We start from the raw sequence: 19,631 nt of genomic DNA on the forward strand, positions 1-19,631 counted from the left end.
TAGAGTCCACGAACTCAACAATATCTGGATATACTTATCTTTAAAATGATATAAACAAGTTGGTTTGACATAACATGGATATTTTTCAAATATATAACTACTAGTTGACCCGGCAACATTTAGGCAGAATCAACCATTGATTAGCAATAGGCTATAAATTGGTTGTTGCTAATCGCTGGTACGTTTTGTACAAATATTGCTAGTTGCGGGTAGATTTTGTCTCCCAGGGAATACAATGGGCATTATTGGCAATATGCTAATCAGCGATATGTTAGGTTAGGTTAGGTTAGGTTAGGCTAGGTTAGAATAAAGCCTGTATCGTTCCTTTTGCCATATCTTTCCTTTTCTATCAGCAAGCTCATCCGGAATGAACGTGCACATGTTTAGATAAAACATACCGCTGATTAGCGACGTCAAGGCAAATACTACCTCCTATTGGCAATAGTACGCATAGTATTCCAAGGGAGAAAAAAATCTACCTGCGATATTTATACTTTATTAAAGTAACAAATATATTTCAAATTAAAATTCTTGATAGCTGTTTAGACATCAAAAATAATTGTTCATAATTTTACCATCAATTGACCGAGAATATGCCACACATATTTGTCCAATAACAACTTTGAAATGAGCCTAATATTCTACATCAGGCTCATACTGTAATGCTAGTCGAAGAAATAAATCTGATGTTATTACTCGAGGAATTTGCTGGCATTGTTGGTCAATTCCTTTACTGTTTACTATGAATCTGAGCGTTTCTCTTCGTTCTAATTGTCTTTGTTGATTTCGTTCATCTCGTGCCTCTTGCGACTGTGATTGACATAACACTTCGTGATCTTATATCTTGAATGACTCTAGATTTGATTGTTCAACGACTCAAATTGATCCCTTTAGGTCTTGCTGGCATTGCTGACTGTACATGTAACATATAAATAAATGAAGTTAAAATACTTATTTGTGATAAACAGTGACTTAATATTGTATTCGTTCGCTTATTATTTGACTTACCTTTCACAATAATAAAACTGTTTTGATTTGAAACTATTTTCAAAAAATGTTAAGTACAATATGTACAAGTACGATAACGGCCATTGTTAGCGGGAGCTCACAACACGTGTTTATTTACATGAGAGTAAAAACTGTCTTTTCAGTTATTAATAAATAATTATTGCACTGGAAATTAATGATAAATTTACGATGAGAGTAGAATTATAATGAGAGTTGCACAAAAAAATCAAAATGATACGTAAAACGGTCACTGCTAAGATTGATACAAAACGGAAATTGAAATTGTAAATAAGAATTTATCTTACTATAATTATATTCCATTGCCGTCTTGCAATTCTATTGGTAATCTGTGGATAAAATAAAAAAAAGTAAAAATCGTGATGGATAAAAAAGGGTTGATCGTAGAAGGGTGAAAAATTGAGAGTAATATGGATTTTTTTATTCTAAATTATGACTCTTGACCGAAAGTAGTAGAGTGTACTTCTTATTTCATTCCCGTATCCGTTGCGAACATTGGCTATTAACAGGGTTATTCTTATTTAGTTAGTAAGTTGTGCAACTATGAATGCCGTCTTGTCCGTGGTACCCTCTTACTATTCACTTTTCCTTGGACAATCAACTGCAATAGACGGTATTTGTTATGTATTAGTGTGTGGCCAAAATACAGTTTCCGTTTTTCTACTTCCTTCTCTTTTCCTAGTGTCTGCATAACTTCTATGTTTGTGATGTGTTTCTTCCAGGATAGTTCCAAAATAGACAGATACATCGACATTTCGAAAAATTCCTGTCTCTTTAAACTAGCCTCGGTTGTGATCCAAGCCTTTACACCATAGAACAAAACAGAAAATACCTGACTAGTTTTGATTTTAGTAGTAAAGAAATACCTTTTCTGGTATATAGTTTCTTCATGTTGTTAAACGCAGCTCGAGCTCTTTCTATCCGTATTCGTATTTCTGATGTCGATGCGCTTGAGGATTTTGACTTTTGCTTATAATCATATGTTTCGTTTTCGATATATCCAAGGAGAGTTTTGATTCTCATTAATTCTTCGCCATCATATCTAATGTTGTTGATTGCTTCTCCGTTGCTTTTGATGCCATCTGATAATTCCGCCAGTGCTTATCTAAATACTTCTTCGGAGCCAATGTTGAATAGGAGAGGTGACAGAATGCAACCCTGTCGCACTCCCTTATTGACAGCAATTTCTCGTCTAAGCGAATTACCTACTTTTATTTTTACAGTTTGACTCCAATTCATATTAGCGATAATACGGATATCTTTTCGATCAATGCCAATATTTCTGATAACCTCGATAGGTTTTTCGCGTTTGACGTTATCAAAAGCTTTGGAGGAATCGATAAAGCAAAGGTATATATCTCTCTTTATATTTCTGGATGAGAACAAAAAGGTTCTTTAGGAATGTTTTCTTTATCATAGATGGTGTTAAAAGGGTGGTCAAAATATAAAAAAACTAATTTTCTGTTTTGCACATTGAAATTCAATATTTGACCCTGTATGTTGTCAGCACTTTGTGTGGTTCTTTGTGGTGTTTAAAGAACCTTATGGCTGCTTCTACCTCGGAGACGTCATCGTCGTGTGTGTATTTACTTGTACGTTCATCATTTAAAAAAAGTCTTCCACATCTTTATAAGCTTTGAACTTTCAGATATTAGTTTTTCATCTGTGTCCAACAAGCTTCATTGTAGACCGTTAGGTTTCTTTTTAGTTGTCAATTCCCTAACCTTCTTATGCATGACCTTCGCCGGTTTCATTTTTCTTCATATGTTATTAGGAATTTCATGGATCTTTATTTGATTTTTCTTTTTTTAATTCCTTCTGTCCTCTATCATATCAAGGATTTCATCAATCGTCTATTCCTTCTTCTTCATACTGTCTTATTTTAAATATGTTGTGCGTGCTTCTTCTATGGCATCAAGTTTTTTCCACTTGCTAATTTCATTTTCCGTAGATCTGTAATTGTACTTGTTGTTTTATATTTTGGTATGGTTAAATCTCTACATTTTATGGCGACTTAGTTTTATTTTCATATTGCATAGTTACCAGTATTTAAAATCGAAATAAGCGTCAGCTCCGGGATAGGTTTTCGCTAAATTTGGTTTCTTACAAGACCTATCGCTGAATCTGCTGGGGGTTTTCATGTATAGATTCTACGCGGAGGAAGTTTGAAAAACGTGGTGTTTAACACCAGTTCTTGTTCCTGATAAAAGCGTACTAGTGGGTCTCCTCTTTCATTTGTGATTACCAGTCCAAAATCTACATCAACCTATCAACCCCCAGCAACCCTATCTGTGTTATTTCGTCCTTCTTAGTCAGTTTAACCAGTATTTTTAGTTGTTCGTAGAAGTCTTCTTATCAGTAACTTATTTAACTGGTGGTATAATATTTGGTGTGATTTGGTGTGATCTGTGGTATCATTATCGGAGTAGTATATTGTATAGTATCTTACTATAGTACTGTGTACTTTGTGTATAATTACTATTATAAGAAGTAACATAGTGTAAGTTAAGATTTAATTGGTGGTATATTAGAATTCCGGCGATATGTGCCTCATCATTTAATTCTTTCCTGCCTTTCCTAGATGATCTGGTGAATATTCAAATAACATTAACGTCACAACATAACAAATAACAAAGTATATCATTCAAACAAGATAAATATCCTTAATACCTGAAACAATGAAGTGATAATTTCAAAATGATTCCATCAATGTTGTTAAAGTTTGCACTGAACAGTGAAATTAACATGATAATAAATAGGTTTGTGTAGATCCGTATTACATGAAAAATATCCGTATATCAAATCCTGAACCATTCCAATGAACGTTTAAATTGCAGGGAAAGTACATACATTTCGGGCATACAATCAGTTCTGTTCTCTATCGGTAAAACAGTGAGTGGTTAATTTACGGTATAATTCACAAATTCCACTTTATCTTCCGAATGGAATTGGAAACGTTATAGTTTAATTGCCTCCGATAAAACTTAAGCACGACAGATAGTTCAGCGGCAGCTGAATTCCTCGATTGCCTTTGTTCAATAAACTCATTATAGATTTTATATCAGATTTTCATTATAATTTGGAGTAATAGGAAATTAGGTGGAAAACGATATTCGTTCGAAAAACATCCATTTTTATCATGATAACCTATTCTATTTTGGATCATAATTATGTGATACAGGATGGCACACATTGCCGTGAACACGTGTTGTAGGCAATATTTATAAATGAATTGGTTACATACTCTACATAACTATAAGAAAACTTACGAGGATGGTCCCAGAAGAACCTGGCCTAACAAAGAAAACACAAAATTTTGGAAAAAATATATTTGTTTTTCAACTCCATGCGCCGACATCACCTCATCATTGTTGGAGTCGGTTCTCCCTTTTCAATCATTGTTTTGATCGCTCTGTGTTTTGAGTGTGAATTGATGGACCCACGTTTCATAACCATGGATGAAACGTGTGTCCATCACTTCACACCTGAAGAAAAAGAACAATCAAAGCAATGGACTTAAAAGAAAGAACCAGTTCCAAAGAAGGCAAGATCGTTCTATCTGCGGACAAGATCATAACGTCGGTTTTTGGGATGCGCGAACCTATTGCATCGTTTGAACGAAGAAATCAAATAAAAACGACTGCATTTGGCTAAGAAAAAAGCGTTGTTTCGTCAAGACAATGCACCAGCTCACACATCGGTTATTGCAATGGTAAAAATTAATGAATTAAAATTTCAATTGCTACTTCATGCACCCTATTTGCCAGATTTAACCCCCTCGGATTAATTTCTGTTCCCAAACTTTGAAAAAATAGCTCGGCGGTCAAAAATTTTCCAACAATGGAGAGGTGGTATCGGCAGTTAATTCCTATTTTGAGGAGCTTGACGATTCTTATCATAAAAAGGGTATTGAACTTATTTTCAAAACTTTTGTCTTTCCTTTATTGGTACTTCTGGGACCATCTCCGTGGTAGTTATATGAATGTTTCTGGACTTAATCAACTACTGAAAGATGTGGTGCAGTGGGTACTAGTGTTAACTCGTCAAAATTTGAAATATTATCAGGTTTACATCTGTTGTAGAAGCTCCTAAATCCAGCCCTGATGGAGTAATGAATAATTTACCTTCAATGCTAAACTAGATTTTTATTAGCAGTCTTGTTTTCACTAACATTAACTTCACAAATGTAATTGCAGACCAGAAAGAAATAATTACGAAATTTGTAGTTTCCAATACGTTTCTAAATCTAAATTTATTATTTCGAATACGCCCATCGAAATACACCATTCGAGATAAACAGAAATCAATTATTGATACATTGGAGCTCATTTACCGTATAGAATCCATTTTGTAGAGGTAACTGCAGAACATTCTTTTCTTTGAATATATCAGTTAAATAAATCACATTAGCATTTTACATTGCTAGAAAATTTATTTACGACTCTTTATTATCAAACAGAGTAATTATGATCATAGAGGAAACTCTATTACTGTTCAAAAAATTAATTTACTAGGAATCAGGTATCAGAGGTATTCAAGGTTGGAAAAGAATTGAAGTAAAAAATTTACGAGAGAGCAAGGTACAAATAACAGGACTCAACACACTTTAATAACAAGAAAAAAGGAAGAATTGGAAAGAGCGTTCTGTAAACTAGAAAAGGCTGCAAAAATTTTAGATTTAGAATAAACCAAGAGAAAAGAAAGATATGGTGATAAGAAAAAATGTGATTAAGACAAAGGACTACATAGAGATTAAAGCAGGAAAAGACATAACATATAAAATAGAAAAAGTATGTGGAATCGAATACCAGGGAGCAATACTGTCAAATAAAATCGTTTGTCTAATAACTTAGGAAAATAGAAAAGTACAAAATCTTCTCAATCGTATAAAGGCAGTTTGCTTTGTCTCTACAATAAAAAAAAGGCAAATATATCATATTGGAGACAAATATATTAAACTTTTGATCAAGTAGTCACTATTTGACCTTCCAACAAGATTTAACGTAATACTTAACATGATCCTTTTTATAATTGTATGTAAATCTGTACACGAAACATTTTCACTAACCACAGGAACTTAAATTTTGAGTTTATAATAAATTAAAATGTAGGGTAACTAAGAAAACTCAATTTCTTCTAGGTCTAATTATAGTTTACTCATTTATGCTGAGATGTGACATATAATAATATACAAATAAGATTCCTTCCTCGTGGGCTGTTTGCTGTTGTTTAATCTAAGCAACTACTTAAATAAAGATAACGCTTTATTGTAAGATTCCCTCTTGGTAGTCTAAATGTCTGTGAATTCCTGAATGTTAGGTAAATGTTGTAGTGACACTATCTCAACGTTTTCAAAACTTTATGGGCAATAAATAGAGCTCCACAACAGGTACAAGTTGTTTCATTGTAGAAAAATGATAATAAATAAAAAACCGAATTTCAAAATAATGGATCCAATTCTATTAACAATATTCCAAACTCGTGCTTCGTATGAAAATGAAATGCTATAACGATTAACTTTATTTTTTTTTTTTAAGTTAACTTACATTCGAGTAAATCGCATTCTACAGATACCTCGACCGAATCAAGCTCAGATACAAAAGAAAAAATTTAAACTGTGTACCTACTAATTTCAGCAACGTGTTCGATAAAAACAAAAGAATGTACCTAAAAATCCATTCCAAATCGGTAATGATATGTCGGATAGCATTTGGAGATTTTATCGTGAAACAGGTACGCAGTGTACTTTCAGACCCGACAGACAGTGAGAATAATGCGGTGTTGCCAGAAATAGATACGAGAATTTCATGTTTTTCTTTAAATTCATTTATCTATACTTCATATTCTCTTATTTCTCTTGAATGGATAGAATATTACAGTCAAAATAAAACAGATAGAATAGAATGAACTAAATGGAATGGAAGAAGCAAAAAAAAAACATCATTAGAGCTGATTGGCACATTATATTATTTGTATATATCAGAGGTTACGAAAGAAACAAGTTTCTTACTCTTTATTTTATTTGGAGGTGTAAAGAAATCGTTCCCCATTCCCCATTGCATGACTCCTTCAGTTATAGCTGGCGTTTGTTTGTCAATATCTTACTGGACGCTGTATTTTGAATGTTCCTCGGACGGTTCACATAAACAGACGATTTCAAAAAATCCAGAGAAAAAAATCACAGAGGTACCAATCCGGAAATTTGCCACTGCAAATCGCCACCGATTGAGATGGGGCATTGTGAGAAGTGTTCCCATAAAACAGCCATAGATCCTCTTGTGCTGTATAAACTGTAGCGCTATCTTCTTAGAACCAATTAACCCCTACGTCCAAATCAATTTTCAACAGTATTCAAAATTTTTTACTTATATCTTTATCCATAAAACTATCGTCCTTTAAAAAAAATCAAGTTACAAGGAGTTAAAAAAATCATCAAATTTCAAGTTAAAATTGTTATTTTTATTGTAAGACAATGTTTACAATTTACTAAAACGGTAGTAAAATTACTTAAATGGATTTTAAATGGATGGTTTCTTGAATCTCAAAATTGCTGGTAATCTCTTGAGATCTGTTGGCCAGTCACAAATTTGTTCGAAAAATTTTAATATTTTCCATCTTTGCAATTTTTATTAGCACTCGACCTTGGTAAGCCTTAACCTAAAGTGGGGAGAGAGTATCTGCTTTTGTCTTAGCCAGTAAAAAGTTGTGATGCATAATACCACTCAACAAATCCTTTTAACTTAGTTTCATAAACGAACATAGAGTACTAATCTGAATGTACATTTTATCCTTCTTATCTGTGTTTTTTCTTGTTGTGTCTTGTGATGTACACGGTTTTTTGTAATTGCCATTTCTTAAAATCTAGAATTATGTCAGATGATGTAACCTCATGAACATTGAACTTATCAAGCCGTGATTAGTTGTGCAAAATTGTCAGTTATTCTGTGAACATCGAATTTATGGGTCAAATCAACATTAAAATGCGCATTTCCACGCCCTTTTAATAAAAATCGATGTAGTCTAATGTTTAGACTAAAAAACCACAAAAACTTGAAAATAGAAATCGACTTTTAAGAACAACAGATTCCTAGATCATTGTTAATCATTAGAAGCAGCCTACAGGGACAGAACAACCAATTATTTTCGTGAAAAATATCAGCATCAAAACTTATAAATAAAAAACACTATATATTTTGGGATACAAGAAAATTACAAAAGTCTTTTTGGGAAAATGATTTATGTTGCATTAATCCATTGTTGTAGATTAGATTAGATGAGATAGTGCATAAAGATCATGCATCTACCTTCCATGATTCCAATGTCTTCCCGTTCCCTCAATTTTTCATGACTATACTTGTACCTTGATGAATTTTTGGGAAAGGAGTTGTCCCCTTATGGCATTGTGGAATTTCAAAATATACAAAGCGGCACTTGGTAGACAAGAAGGCTATTTGAAACCAGAAAAATAGAAGACCAAATAATATAGCGATAGAATAAATATCATCATGAACAAGTTACTTCACGAAATAGAATAAACTGTTCTAAGAAGTATACTATATAGTGTATATGTTACGGTGAAACATCGAAATCTGGAGAATGTCGACATTTACATAGTCACTTGGTGTATGTCAGTATACGAGGTCTGGCTATTAAATAACCAGACTGCGCGCCTAGAGGGTGAAGTAGAAAACGATTAGTGCGTTGGGTAACTAGATACCTTGTCTATGAACGTCCCAAAACACGTTTTCGTCACTATTGTAGTATTTGTGCAGTAGCGGTTTGAAACGAACGTGTTTTTTTTCCCGTGTCGAAAACTAAATCTAAAATATCTCGTTAAATTGAGAAAAACTCCGACTGAGTGCTATAAATTATTGCAAGAACTCTATTGGGACAATTCTCTATCTCCTGTGCGTGTTTTTAAGTGGTGGAAGCGCTTTAGTGAGTTCCGAGAGATCTTTCAAGATGACCAGGTCGCCCTGAGACTGTTTCAACTCCGGAAACAGTAACCAAAAGCAACCAAATTGTGCGTGCAGATCGACGAATGAGCACCCGGATGATTGCCGAGGCTGTAAACGGCGATAAATAAACGGATAGAATAATTTAACACAAGGAATTCCGTCCGAAGTTGGTGCCAAAAAATCTGACTCCTGACCAAAAGCTTTTGCGTCAACGGGTCTGCTCAGATTTCCTTGAAAGTTTAGAAGAATATCTGCTTTGAAAGGGACCCGATTTGAGTCAATGGAAGCGGAAAAGCAGAGCTCCTAAAGGCATTCACCAAAAAACTTAAGATATTGACACTTACACAATATGCACTTGCGTTTGCAACTGCATTTATTTGCAATGGCAGCGTGTATAGCCTTACCGCTTCTCGAATTAGCATCATCTGCGAAATTTCTTGAGAATGATCTCATCTATGGAAAGAAACTTTTCTTTACAAACTACAAATTGATTATGTGTATAAAGCTGCTTGATGGTACCATTTTCATTTTCAAGCTTATACATTTTGGTTATAAGTACGACCATGGTCGGTATAGTAACACCAATTGAGCAGAAAGAAATTGTTTTTGTGAGGTTCGTCACATTTTGTTGCTTACAGCTCTTTCGCGGCCGCTCTTTTTATAAAAATTTACTCACATTTTTTAAACAGAACTTGATGAGAAAACGTAGTAGATTGTAAGTCCTCTTCAATCGTTTTTATTGGAATAGATTTCTTCAAGCTAATCGGATATAACTTGATTACTGAATTCTCAACAATTATCTGATTGCTGTAGTACTAAATTGAAGGTGTTTTTGGTGCTACCTAAAAAATTTCAGCCCATAATTTCTGGTATATCTAATACCGGATATAGACTCTTATTCCAATGCATGAGGTTCTAATCTGGTGAAAAGTTTCTTAGCCCTTTTTTATGAACTTATTTGCTTGCTATTTGCCTCATTTTCTGTTATACAGATTAGGAGAATATTATTTTCTTTATCTAGTTCATTTAGTGTTTCTAGACTTTTCATTACCAACTTCGAAATATTTATGAAATTGATCGTTTTCATCGATGCTTGATTGTGTATACCTTGCAATTGATAAAAATCGCGTTGACACTTTTGACAAGGAATTCGGATATCTTTTGGCAACACAGTAAATATCGTTACCTTTACGTTTTCTCTTTAAATTACCTACAAAGGAATGTACAACTCAAAATATATATATATATATATATATATATATGACGGCTTCAGATGTGTATCTTTAGCTTCTCTGAATTGTAAATTTTCGAGGACCAGCATTTACATATTATGGAATAAACGAAGACGCTTTTACGATCGAATAAGTTTTTTCACTTTCTGTTTCCTTTTGTTTCAAATTTTTTTCATTCACGTGAATCATGATTTAAAAAGAACATAAAAAATATAACTGTATGGTCATTTGAGATATTTTGATCATGAATTTACATTTCTGAAAAATATTAAGTCTGAAGAATGAACTCTAAAGGTCTTTAATATTGTGATGCATGTTTATCTCTTATTTTTTTCCGTTGAACATCTCCAGGAAACCTGAATCACACCACCAGAAATCACTTAAAAAGTTCTAGATTGAAAGCAAGGTCACCTGGCGTGATCGCCATGTATCAAAAGAAGAAATCAGGGTTAATAACGCACAATGTATGTTTTATGTAATGAGAACCTTAATAATAAATGAACGGGATCATATCCTGGAGATACGCAAGTTTCATAAAACTCCTTTGCAGCTATGAACTTAACCTCAATCTGCGTATGAAGATGGTACGATGTTACGTGTGTTCTTCTATGGTGCAGAGACTCACAGAAAATCGCGAGCGCATGATCAAAACTTTAGGAATACTAGTCGTAAACTACGATCTTTTCACTTGGTAGGAAAAGCGTATACGGCTCCCAAATCGTCGTAAAAAATCTTCGTCAATGTTTTCCGTTAATAAATAAACGATGGACAATATAGGTATTAACGGCATACGAAGAAAAGGATTTATTCTAAAATAGTAACAAATGATGAAACGTACATACCATTCTATGATAACCCTACTCTCTAAGAGAGACTTGTGTGGATTCACTAAGATTGACCAACACCAACAATGACAAAAGAGCAAAAGGGATTATGTATGTACCCAGTTTCCTATCGTAGTACAGAATTAATTAAAGCAAATAAGTGTATAGATAAAGGTTCAATCGCAGCAAACTGGTACACCACAAAATGTTTACCTGTATAAATTAATATTAACGTTACGACAATTATTCATCACACACTGCGCAGAAGAAAAAATATGTAACGTCACCTAAATATTATCCAAAATAGACCTTAAAAAACTGTTTCTTTTTGCTCTGCAAACCATACCTCCGCATCTTTTATTACCTCCTCGCTGGAAGAAAATTTACGACCTTTTGAATTTTTTTTCAGTTGAGGAATGAGATGATAGTCAGACGGGGCCAAATCTGGTGAATAAGGGGGGTGTTCTAGTAATTCAAACCCAAAATCGCGAATTTTTTGCATGGCAACAAGAGATTTGTGTGCAGGGGCGATGTCCTGCAAAAACAAAACACCTTTGGATAACTTTCCGCGTCTTTTCTCTTTAATTTTTTCCCGTAGATGGATCAGTAATGTCGTATAGTAATCTCCAGTTATTGTTCTACCCTTATCCAAATAATCAATCATGGGAATCCCAAAAAACTTAAGCAAGAACTTTTCCAGCAGATTTTTGGACACGAACCTTCTTAGGTCTTGAGGAACCTGAATGTCGCCATTCCATCGATTGTTGCTTTGTTTCTGGATCGTGGAAATGTACCCAAGTCTCATCCATAGTAACAATTCGGTTTAAGAAGTCTACATCGTTTTCAAATCGAGCACAGATCGAACGCAAGACTTCTACCCTTGAACGCTTTTGGTCAACATTTGAGGATCCATTTTGCATAAACGTTATGATGAACGTGTTCGTATGAAATATTCCGTGCTTCAGATCAGACCGTTTTAGCCCAATTCGTCGGTCTGATAAAATCATGTCATGAATTGCATCGATAGTTTTGGGGACTGACACAGAAACTGGCCTTCCCGATCGGTCATCATGTTCAATGGAAAATTTACCTCTTTTGAAGCTTGCAGTCCAATTTTTCACATATCCTCGTAATGTATTATATCCAATTGAAATTGTGATGATGAAATAACAGTTAAATCGTATTTCCTCTAACGTTAAATTACCATTGTATCATGAAATAAATGTACTTTTGATCTATCTACATTATAAATGAGAAAAACTTAACAAAGCTATGTGTTAGGCTGTCACTACTCCAATGAGGATATTCCATTTTAACATTTTTCAAATGTTGTTCCACTCCCACTCATTCGAGTAGGTATTACGAAAGAAAGAACTTTGCCATTTAGATTATATCTCCGCGAAATAGCTAAGAGAACTTTCAGTGTGTTATCTGGTGAGTGATTAGCTGGTACTTTTAATAAAACATATCCATAAACACACATTGTACATTAGCAGATGAATGAAAAAGAAAGACGATCGACTACAAAGCCGGTTGACATAATCAATTCAATGCAGCGACGTGCGAAAGGAATACACCTCGTATAAAAACCGAGTAAGTCTGCTTAGGCAGTACAGGCAGTACCGCGACTAAAAATTTGCTTTCAAGGGTTCTCCGAAATCCCAGTTTCAGCTAAAATAATTTCACTTTTCTGAAACATGCAGCCCTCCACTAAAAAAGTTATATTTCTAAGTTAAAATGAGTCAGGTCAGGATTTGGAAAAATAACACTTTCAGCTTTCAAAATCTGTGAAAACCTCGACAAAAATTTGTATAAGGTTTTCAGAAAATGGTGCCGAATTTCGCAATCTAAAAACTACGCTTCAAATTAAGGGGACTTCGTTAGTAAATTCCTCAAATTCAAGCTCAAACTCAGCACGGGTTTTTAAGAAGGATCCTTAAATATTTGGAAGTTGGGGGCAACCAATTCGAACATTTACTTTAGTTTAATTTTTAGTTTTGCTGTTCTCCTCTTTTTAAATATTTTTTATTTGACTAAAGTATTTTGAACTTTTGATACGTTAACTTTTATTATTCGTTGTTCACCATCGGCAGATAACAATTAAAAACCATGAAAATTGCAGTTTTTTCAAGTTTTTTTTACAAAAACCGTTAATTTGAGATATATGAATTTACTAAGTCACTTTAATTGAAAGCGTAGAATCCAATGGTAAAGAGAAAAATGGGGGTTGCCATGTGAAAAAATTAAGTTTTCGAAGTTTTTAGATAGCGAAATTCGGCACCATTTTCTGAACATCATATATAAATTTTTGTCAAGGTTTTCACAGATTTTGAAAGCTGTAAGTGTTATTTGTTCAAATCCCGAAAATATTAGACCTGACTCATTTAAACTTAGAAATATAGTTTTTTTAGTGGAGCATTGTATGTGTTCAAAAATTTCGAAAGTGAAATATTTAAAAAATGGTGGACTTTAGGCATACTATGCCTCATATAAAGTTGTATTGAAATTTTGCGTAGATTTGAAAAATTCAATAAACAACATAGCATTCCGTTTAAAATAACGAAGTTTGGGTCCATTTCCGGTATAACCCGTATAACTCCAATACTTTCCCATATGCATATCGATTCAACTCGTTGTGAAGAACCCTGTACATATAACGCAATTGGAGTGATACAAAGGATATTAGCATGACATTTTTAACCAGATAGGATTAGCTTTAGCAAGTGAATGTTCTCTTTAACGTCTTTATTAGTCCTTGTACCTTCCAGAAGCTACCACCAAATAATATGTTCAGTCTTTATTTGTTTCAATCTTCACCTCAAGCAATGTTATTTAGATGATAGTCTAATTCTGATATTTCTTTACTTAATATTGAATTCGCACAAATCAATACATTAATAATATTCTCTTGTTGTTCGTGCATCGGAAAATGCTTTCCTCCTTCTTCTCTCTTCTTCTAATAGGTCTATCGCCTGTTCTTTTTTCGGTATCTTCCCTCATCCTGGCTCTATTTTGTTACTCCAGCTACTTCGTGTTCTAATTGAATATATTCACTAATCTATCGTCTGTCATTCGACTTATATGTTGGTTCCATTTTTGCTTTGTGATACCCATTCATTAATGTCCATTCATTCTCATTCTACCTGCAGTGCTTCTGGATGGATTGAATAGCGTAATCGAGTGGTTGCCGGGAAAAATAGGAGCGTTGGGAGGCCAGGCTAGCCACTAGAAAACAGATAACTATATCAAAGTACCGATATAAAATTGTTTTGGTTACCAAAGAAAAAATGGAAGTCTGACAATCATAAGTGAATACAGACGGTTCATTATTCTGTTTTGTATTGTAGGAAATATACATCTTGTAAGTATGTTTTAAAATTTGTGCTACTCCGCCGCTGTTATCACTTAATCTACAAAATGCATTTATCCAGCCTGGGAGGAAATACACTTGGTTAGAGATAGCCGATAACAGTTCAAAGATATCCGAAGTTGGGACACGAACGATACCGCACGCCGGTCGAATTTTATTGATGTTCTTTCAAGAATACAATTATAATTGTTCTCATTTTTATAATTTTCTCTACTTTGGGTAACCTATTTAAAATGTACTGTTAAATGATAATCACGTGATAGTGATCTAAAATTTATCAAAAAATCGATTTGGCTGTGAATGTACACTATAATATACGTCACATCAGAGTAATTAACATGGAAGTGATGACATTTGATTGTCATTTGTCATCTGATTGGGTATTTCGGAGTCGTGTAACACATTTTAAGGTTATTTCGACTTTTATGAAATTGTAAAATGCTTGCCAAATACCTGAAGAGGATATTATGCATTTTATACTTTTTGCAATTCACAGAGGTATCAACAAGCTGAAACTACCAGAACTACAATCAGGAAATTCGAACAGAAGATAGAAATTTGTACGAAAGTATGTCGATTTTGTTGTTTATTGAAATTTTGGGAAATTAAACTATCAAAAAAGTGAAAAAGCAACATTTTCGTGTCTGTTAATAAATAATGAACACTTATAATACGAGAACCGTTTTTTTCAACCTCCGATCGCTCTGTGCAGACGATACGTGGGCAGAATAAAGCGGGCATGCGCTGTAGGCAACTGCGAAGCTCACGCACTACACACTCCGCCATTGTTGACATTCAGGCGTCAGTCGGCGTTCTGCTACATTAACAGCCACAGGCACCCGACAAATGTAAATTGCGAAGTGTGAAGTTATTTGAAGAGGGTATTGAAAAGTTTGTCCACAGATATGACAAATGTCTTAATCTCTTCGGTTATTATGTCTAAAAGTAACCGTAATTGTATCAATCTTTTGGTAACAAAATGATTGTTTTATATGAACTTGTCTTTTATTCATAGCCTATCGGAGGTTGAAGAAAAAAAGGCGCTCGTATACCCCTCAGAAGTGAAAACGAAGGTTTTTATAAGAAAATTCTTTCAGTTTCATTTTAAAACGCCCAATTTATTATTAATTGGGCTAATAAATGATATTTTCTCATTCTACTACTATAGTAACATAGAGTATCGACGTCTTCGAATCTGTTCCTCATTTGTTAACTTCCTTTTTCCTTTGAATTTCCATTTATTTTTTCTTCTGATGATCTATTCTTTATCCCCTTTTTACATGCTCATATTATTTTAGCATCTGTTTCTTTACTGGCACTCACTTATTTGAAATTCCTTGGTTGATCTTTCTATTGTCATTACTTTTTCCCAAGAATGTTTTTGTTATCATTTTCACTAATCATATTAACTTTTGTAGTACTTTTAGTAATCCCGTGTTCTTTATAATTGTCGAATGCTTGTTTGAAGTCAATAAATAGCATTTGAAATCCAATGCGGTTTTTATAGCATCTTGAATTATGGTATCTACGGTATCTAATGTTGATTTTCGTTGTCGAAGAAGTTTCTGGTACTCCCTTAGTTCTGGTTCCACGAACTTTTTCAGTATTTTATGTATTTCCGTCGTTGGTATTTTCCATAAGATTTTGAGCGAACTAATCACTCTATAATTGCTACATATATCGGGACTTCCTCTCTTCATTAACATTATAACGATTTCAGTATACCACTCCTTCCATATTTTTTTTTATTCATACTTACCTTTTGTTGTTTTCTAATATTATGTCATTACATTCTCTTTCAATCGGTTTGTCTTCATATTCTAATTAAATAACTCAATTCACCAACTTGCTTTTTTAAAAACAATTTATTGAGCAAACTGAGGATTTAATAATTTTACAAAAATAAAGGGTTGGAAAGGAATGTATCACTTACAGTTTTCTTCTGTGTTGCGAATCTTCCTGCCAATGGGATGTAGTTTGGATCTCAGGTAAACAGTTGAAACTGACGACTTGCACAGGTTTCAGGAACAATTTTCTTTTCCAAATACTGGTACTTGTCTTTTGGGATCTTACTGAGACTGCGCCAATTAAATAACTCAATTCACCAACTTGCTTTTTTATAAACAATTTATTGAGCAAACTGAGAATTTAATAATTTAAAGTTTGTTACACCAAAACAAAACTTACAGACAGACTAAACATAGACAAAATTTATAGCAAGATAACTTAAAGAGGTTAGAGTTCATAATAATAAGTAAGTAATTGATGATGATGCGACGCTGTGAAGAGGGTTGTTTTGGATAACTTAACTCTATCATGATCACTTATATCGCCTTCTTCGTCTTCTTGACAAAAATTTACTGATTCTCATATCGACGTTTGTAGAAAATAAACTGTTATGTTTACTGTTATATTTAAAAATTTAGAGAATATTCATTAGAAGACGCGCCGGGATTTTGTATATCTACATAAAATGTCAAGAACGACGCTAGGCATATAAATTTGTTCATAAATTGCTAGTAAGAAACTTAATAATTAACAGACGTGTCACATAAAAAGACATGTTATAGGTTTCCACGATATATATTTCATTCATTTTACTTGATAATTCCTGATACATATTATTAAATATGTAAAATCTCTGTCATTTTGTTATGTTTATATACAACCAGGGCATCTTGCTAATTAATTTCATGCATTCATGTATACAGACTATTTCACTTTGTAGTTTTAAAATCTAAATTTGAAAAGACTTTTTGAATATTGACAATTAGTAGCTTTCATTGGTACATACAACGTTTTATAATGTTCTTTGCTATTTTCCAATACCTAATTTTCATTTATCCTGGTCTTACCATCGAAGTTCTTTTCAAAGAAATTATTTAGATACACAATATTTGCTTGTGTTTCATAGCTACAATATTTGGAAAGATTAAGTATATATCTAAATTTGGGTTCGAAATGTCCTACTAGGTTATCCGATGCCTAATTGTCAAACTTTCCTGTCGCTTCAGTTCTCATCGTTCAGATCTCGTACACTCATTGATTCTTTATTATTTCATGCCTCTATGATCATCTTTGTCTTCCGTCTTTTTGTTGTCCCATCTCATAATTTGTTTGGCAATCTTTCCTCCACCATCCTCAACAGTTGCTTGTACCAAATGAACTACCTTTTCTCAATATGCTCTATAACTCTATCTTTCAGGTTCATTTGCTCTTTCATTATGTCGTTTATATCCCTTGATGTTCTATATTTTTATTGCGTTATAATAGATTCCCATTTTTTGATGTTTGCTTATCAGTTCTTGCCGTGATCATTCCAAATTTTATTTCTGAATACTTTGCCTCTTCTGTGTCAAAAATAATTCCTAAATATATGTAGTTCTTATATCTCGCTATAATTTCGTTGTTTCATAGTTGTATGTCCGTTGTATCATCCTCTCCTATACACTAGTACTGTGTCTTTTCTACGTTCATCTGCAATCCCCATTTCCCGTATTCTTCCTTTAGTTTGCGTGCCATGAATTCTAAGTCATCTCCGTCGTTTGCACATATTACCCAATCATCTGCAAACTGAAAGGTGTATAACCAGTTCGATCTAGATCTCCATTTCCTTGCATTTCTCCTTCCAAGTTGTTAGACCTTTAGAAATATATATATGAAAGCATCAAAAGTCAGCGGCAGTCTGAGAGATATAGTGTGGAGAAACAAAGCGATGAGCTCACAGAGCAAGACCAGAATCTATAAAACTAAAAAACTCGGAAACTAGAGCTGAGACACCAACAATAAAAAGAATATTGAGAACCACTGAGATGAAGAAGATTCTGGAGATATCACGTAGAAAGAATGCCAGAATACAGATGTGCAAAGTGGGCTAAAGCTCAGAGACCGAATATACGCAGACCTGTAGGCAGACCACCAAAGAGAGCTGGAGTTCAGATTCTCAGGAAGATCCAAGAAGATGGCCAAACATACCAAACAGTATTGAACAGGACCTGGTCCTATTGAAAGCGGAAGAACAAGAAGACACTGTAGATTTCAAACTTTATATAAGTTGTGTATGGCCTTTGTGATGGTATGATTAATGTTCGTATTCTCAAGAGCTTCTCATAAATCTGATATTGGTATGTGTGTTATGGTAAGCCTTCCATTAATCCATAAACATTTTTCTTAATTTGTGTATTCCAGCCCCCTTATTATTTTTATATATACCCCGCTTATTGTAATTATTACTGATATCCCACGATAGTTGTTAAATTGTTGTTTATTGCCCTTTGTACGCATAAATGTGATGTCAGTATTGGGATATATTTTCTCCATTTATGTATTTATGTACTTGTTCCATTTTTCAGTAGTTCACTATCAATACCTCCTGGATTCGCAGCTATACAATTTTTCAGTATTATGACTACTGTTGAATCTATTTGTATCTCTTCTTCGTCAATATGTATGTCTGTCTGAATTCTATGACTTTATTCAGATCTATCCTCGGTCAATTGTGTACTTTGATGCTGAAATAATTCATGTCCAGGTATCAGATGTGTTGGTTTTTTCGTTGTTCTTAATTGTGTTTAGTTTCAATGATTCTCCCTCCAATATGAACCTCAATTTCTGGACATTTTCCGTCCCATGTCTTTATTTTTTGGTGATCTTCTTCATTCTTTGTGTTGTAGACTGCCTAATTCATAATTTTCATCTATAATATTTGACTATCTATATTTGGAATTACATCTGTTGTGTTTTCCTCATTGGAAAGAACATTTTAACTTAAGGAAAGTGATGATCTGATATATTACAGAGACTGAATACAGCTGGATATGTGCAGAAGATGTCAAAGGATTGTTTATAATCTCTTTACTAAAATATCTCGCAACATTTTCCAATTCCTAACATCAATTTGCTTCTGTAGCTTTGTAAGTATATTGTGAAAAAGTTTCTCTTTAAGAGATAGATCGATTAGCAAGTTCTAGGATTTGTTTGTAATGAGGAAGAATGTGGTTGCTTCACCTCATATAATCTCAGAGTACTTAAGTTAAGTCTCTTAAGTTAAGTTAAATTTATAAACAAAGATCGATTTTAGTATCAATTGTCTAGAGGCGCATCTTTCGAATCTCTATCGCATGACATTCGAAAATCAAAATGAAATTTTAGAGACTTTCGTGGGGTTAGAACTTGAGCGACGATATGCTGTTTTTTTATTCATGCAATTAATTAACACTTA

This window comes from Diorhabda carinulata, chromosome 12 (assembly GCF_026250575.1).
Source record: "Diorhabda carinulata isolate Delta chromosome 12, icDioCari1.1, whole genome shotgun sequence".
Taxonomy (NCBI): domain Eukaryota; kingdom Metazoa; phylum Arthropoda; class Insecta; order Coleoptera; family Chrysomelidae; genus Diorhabda; species Diorhabda carinulata.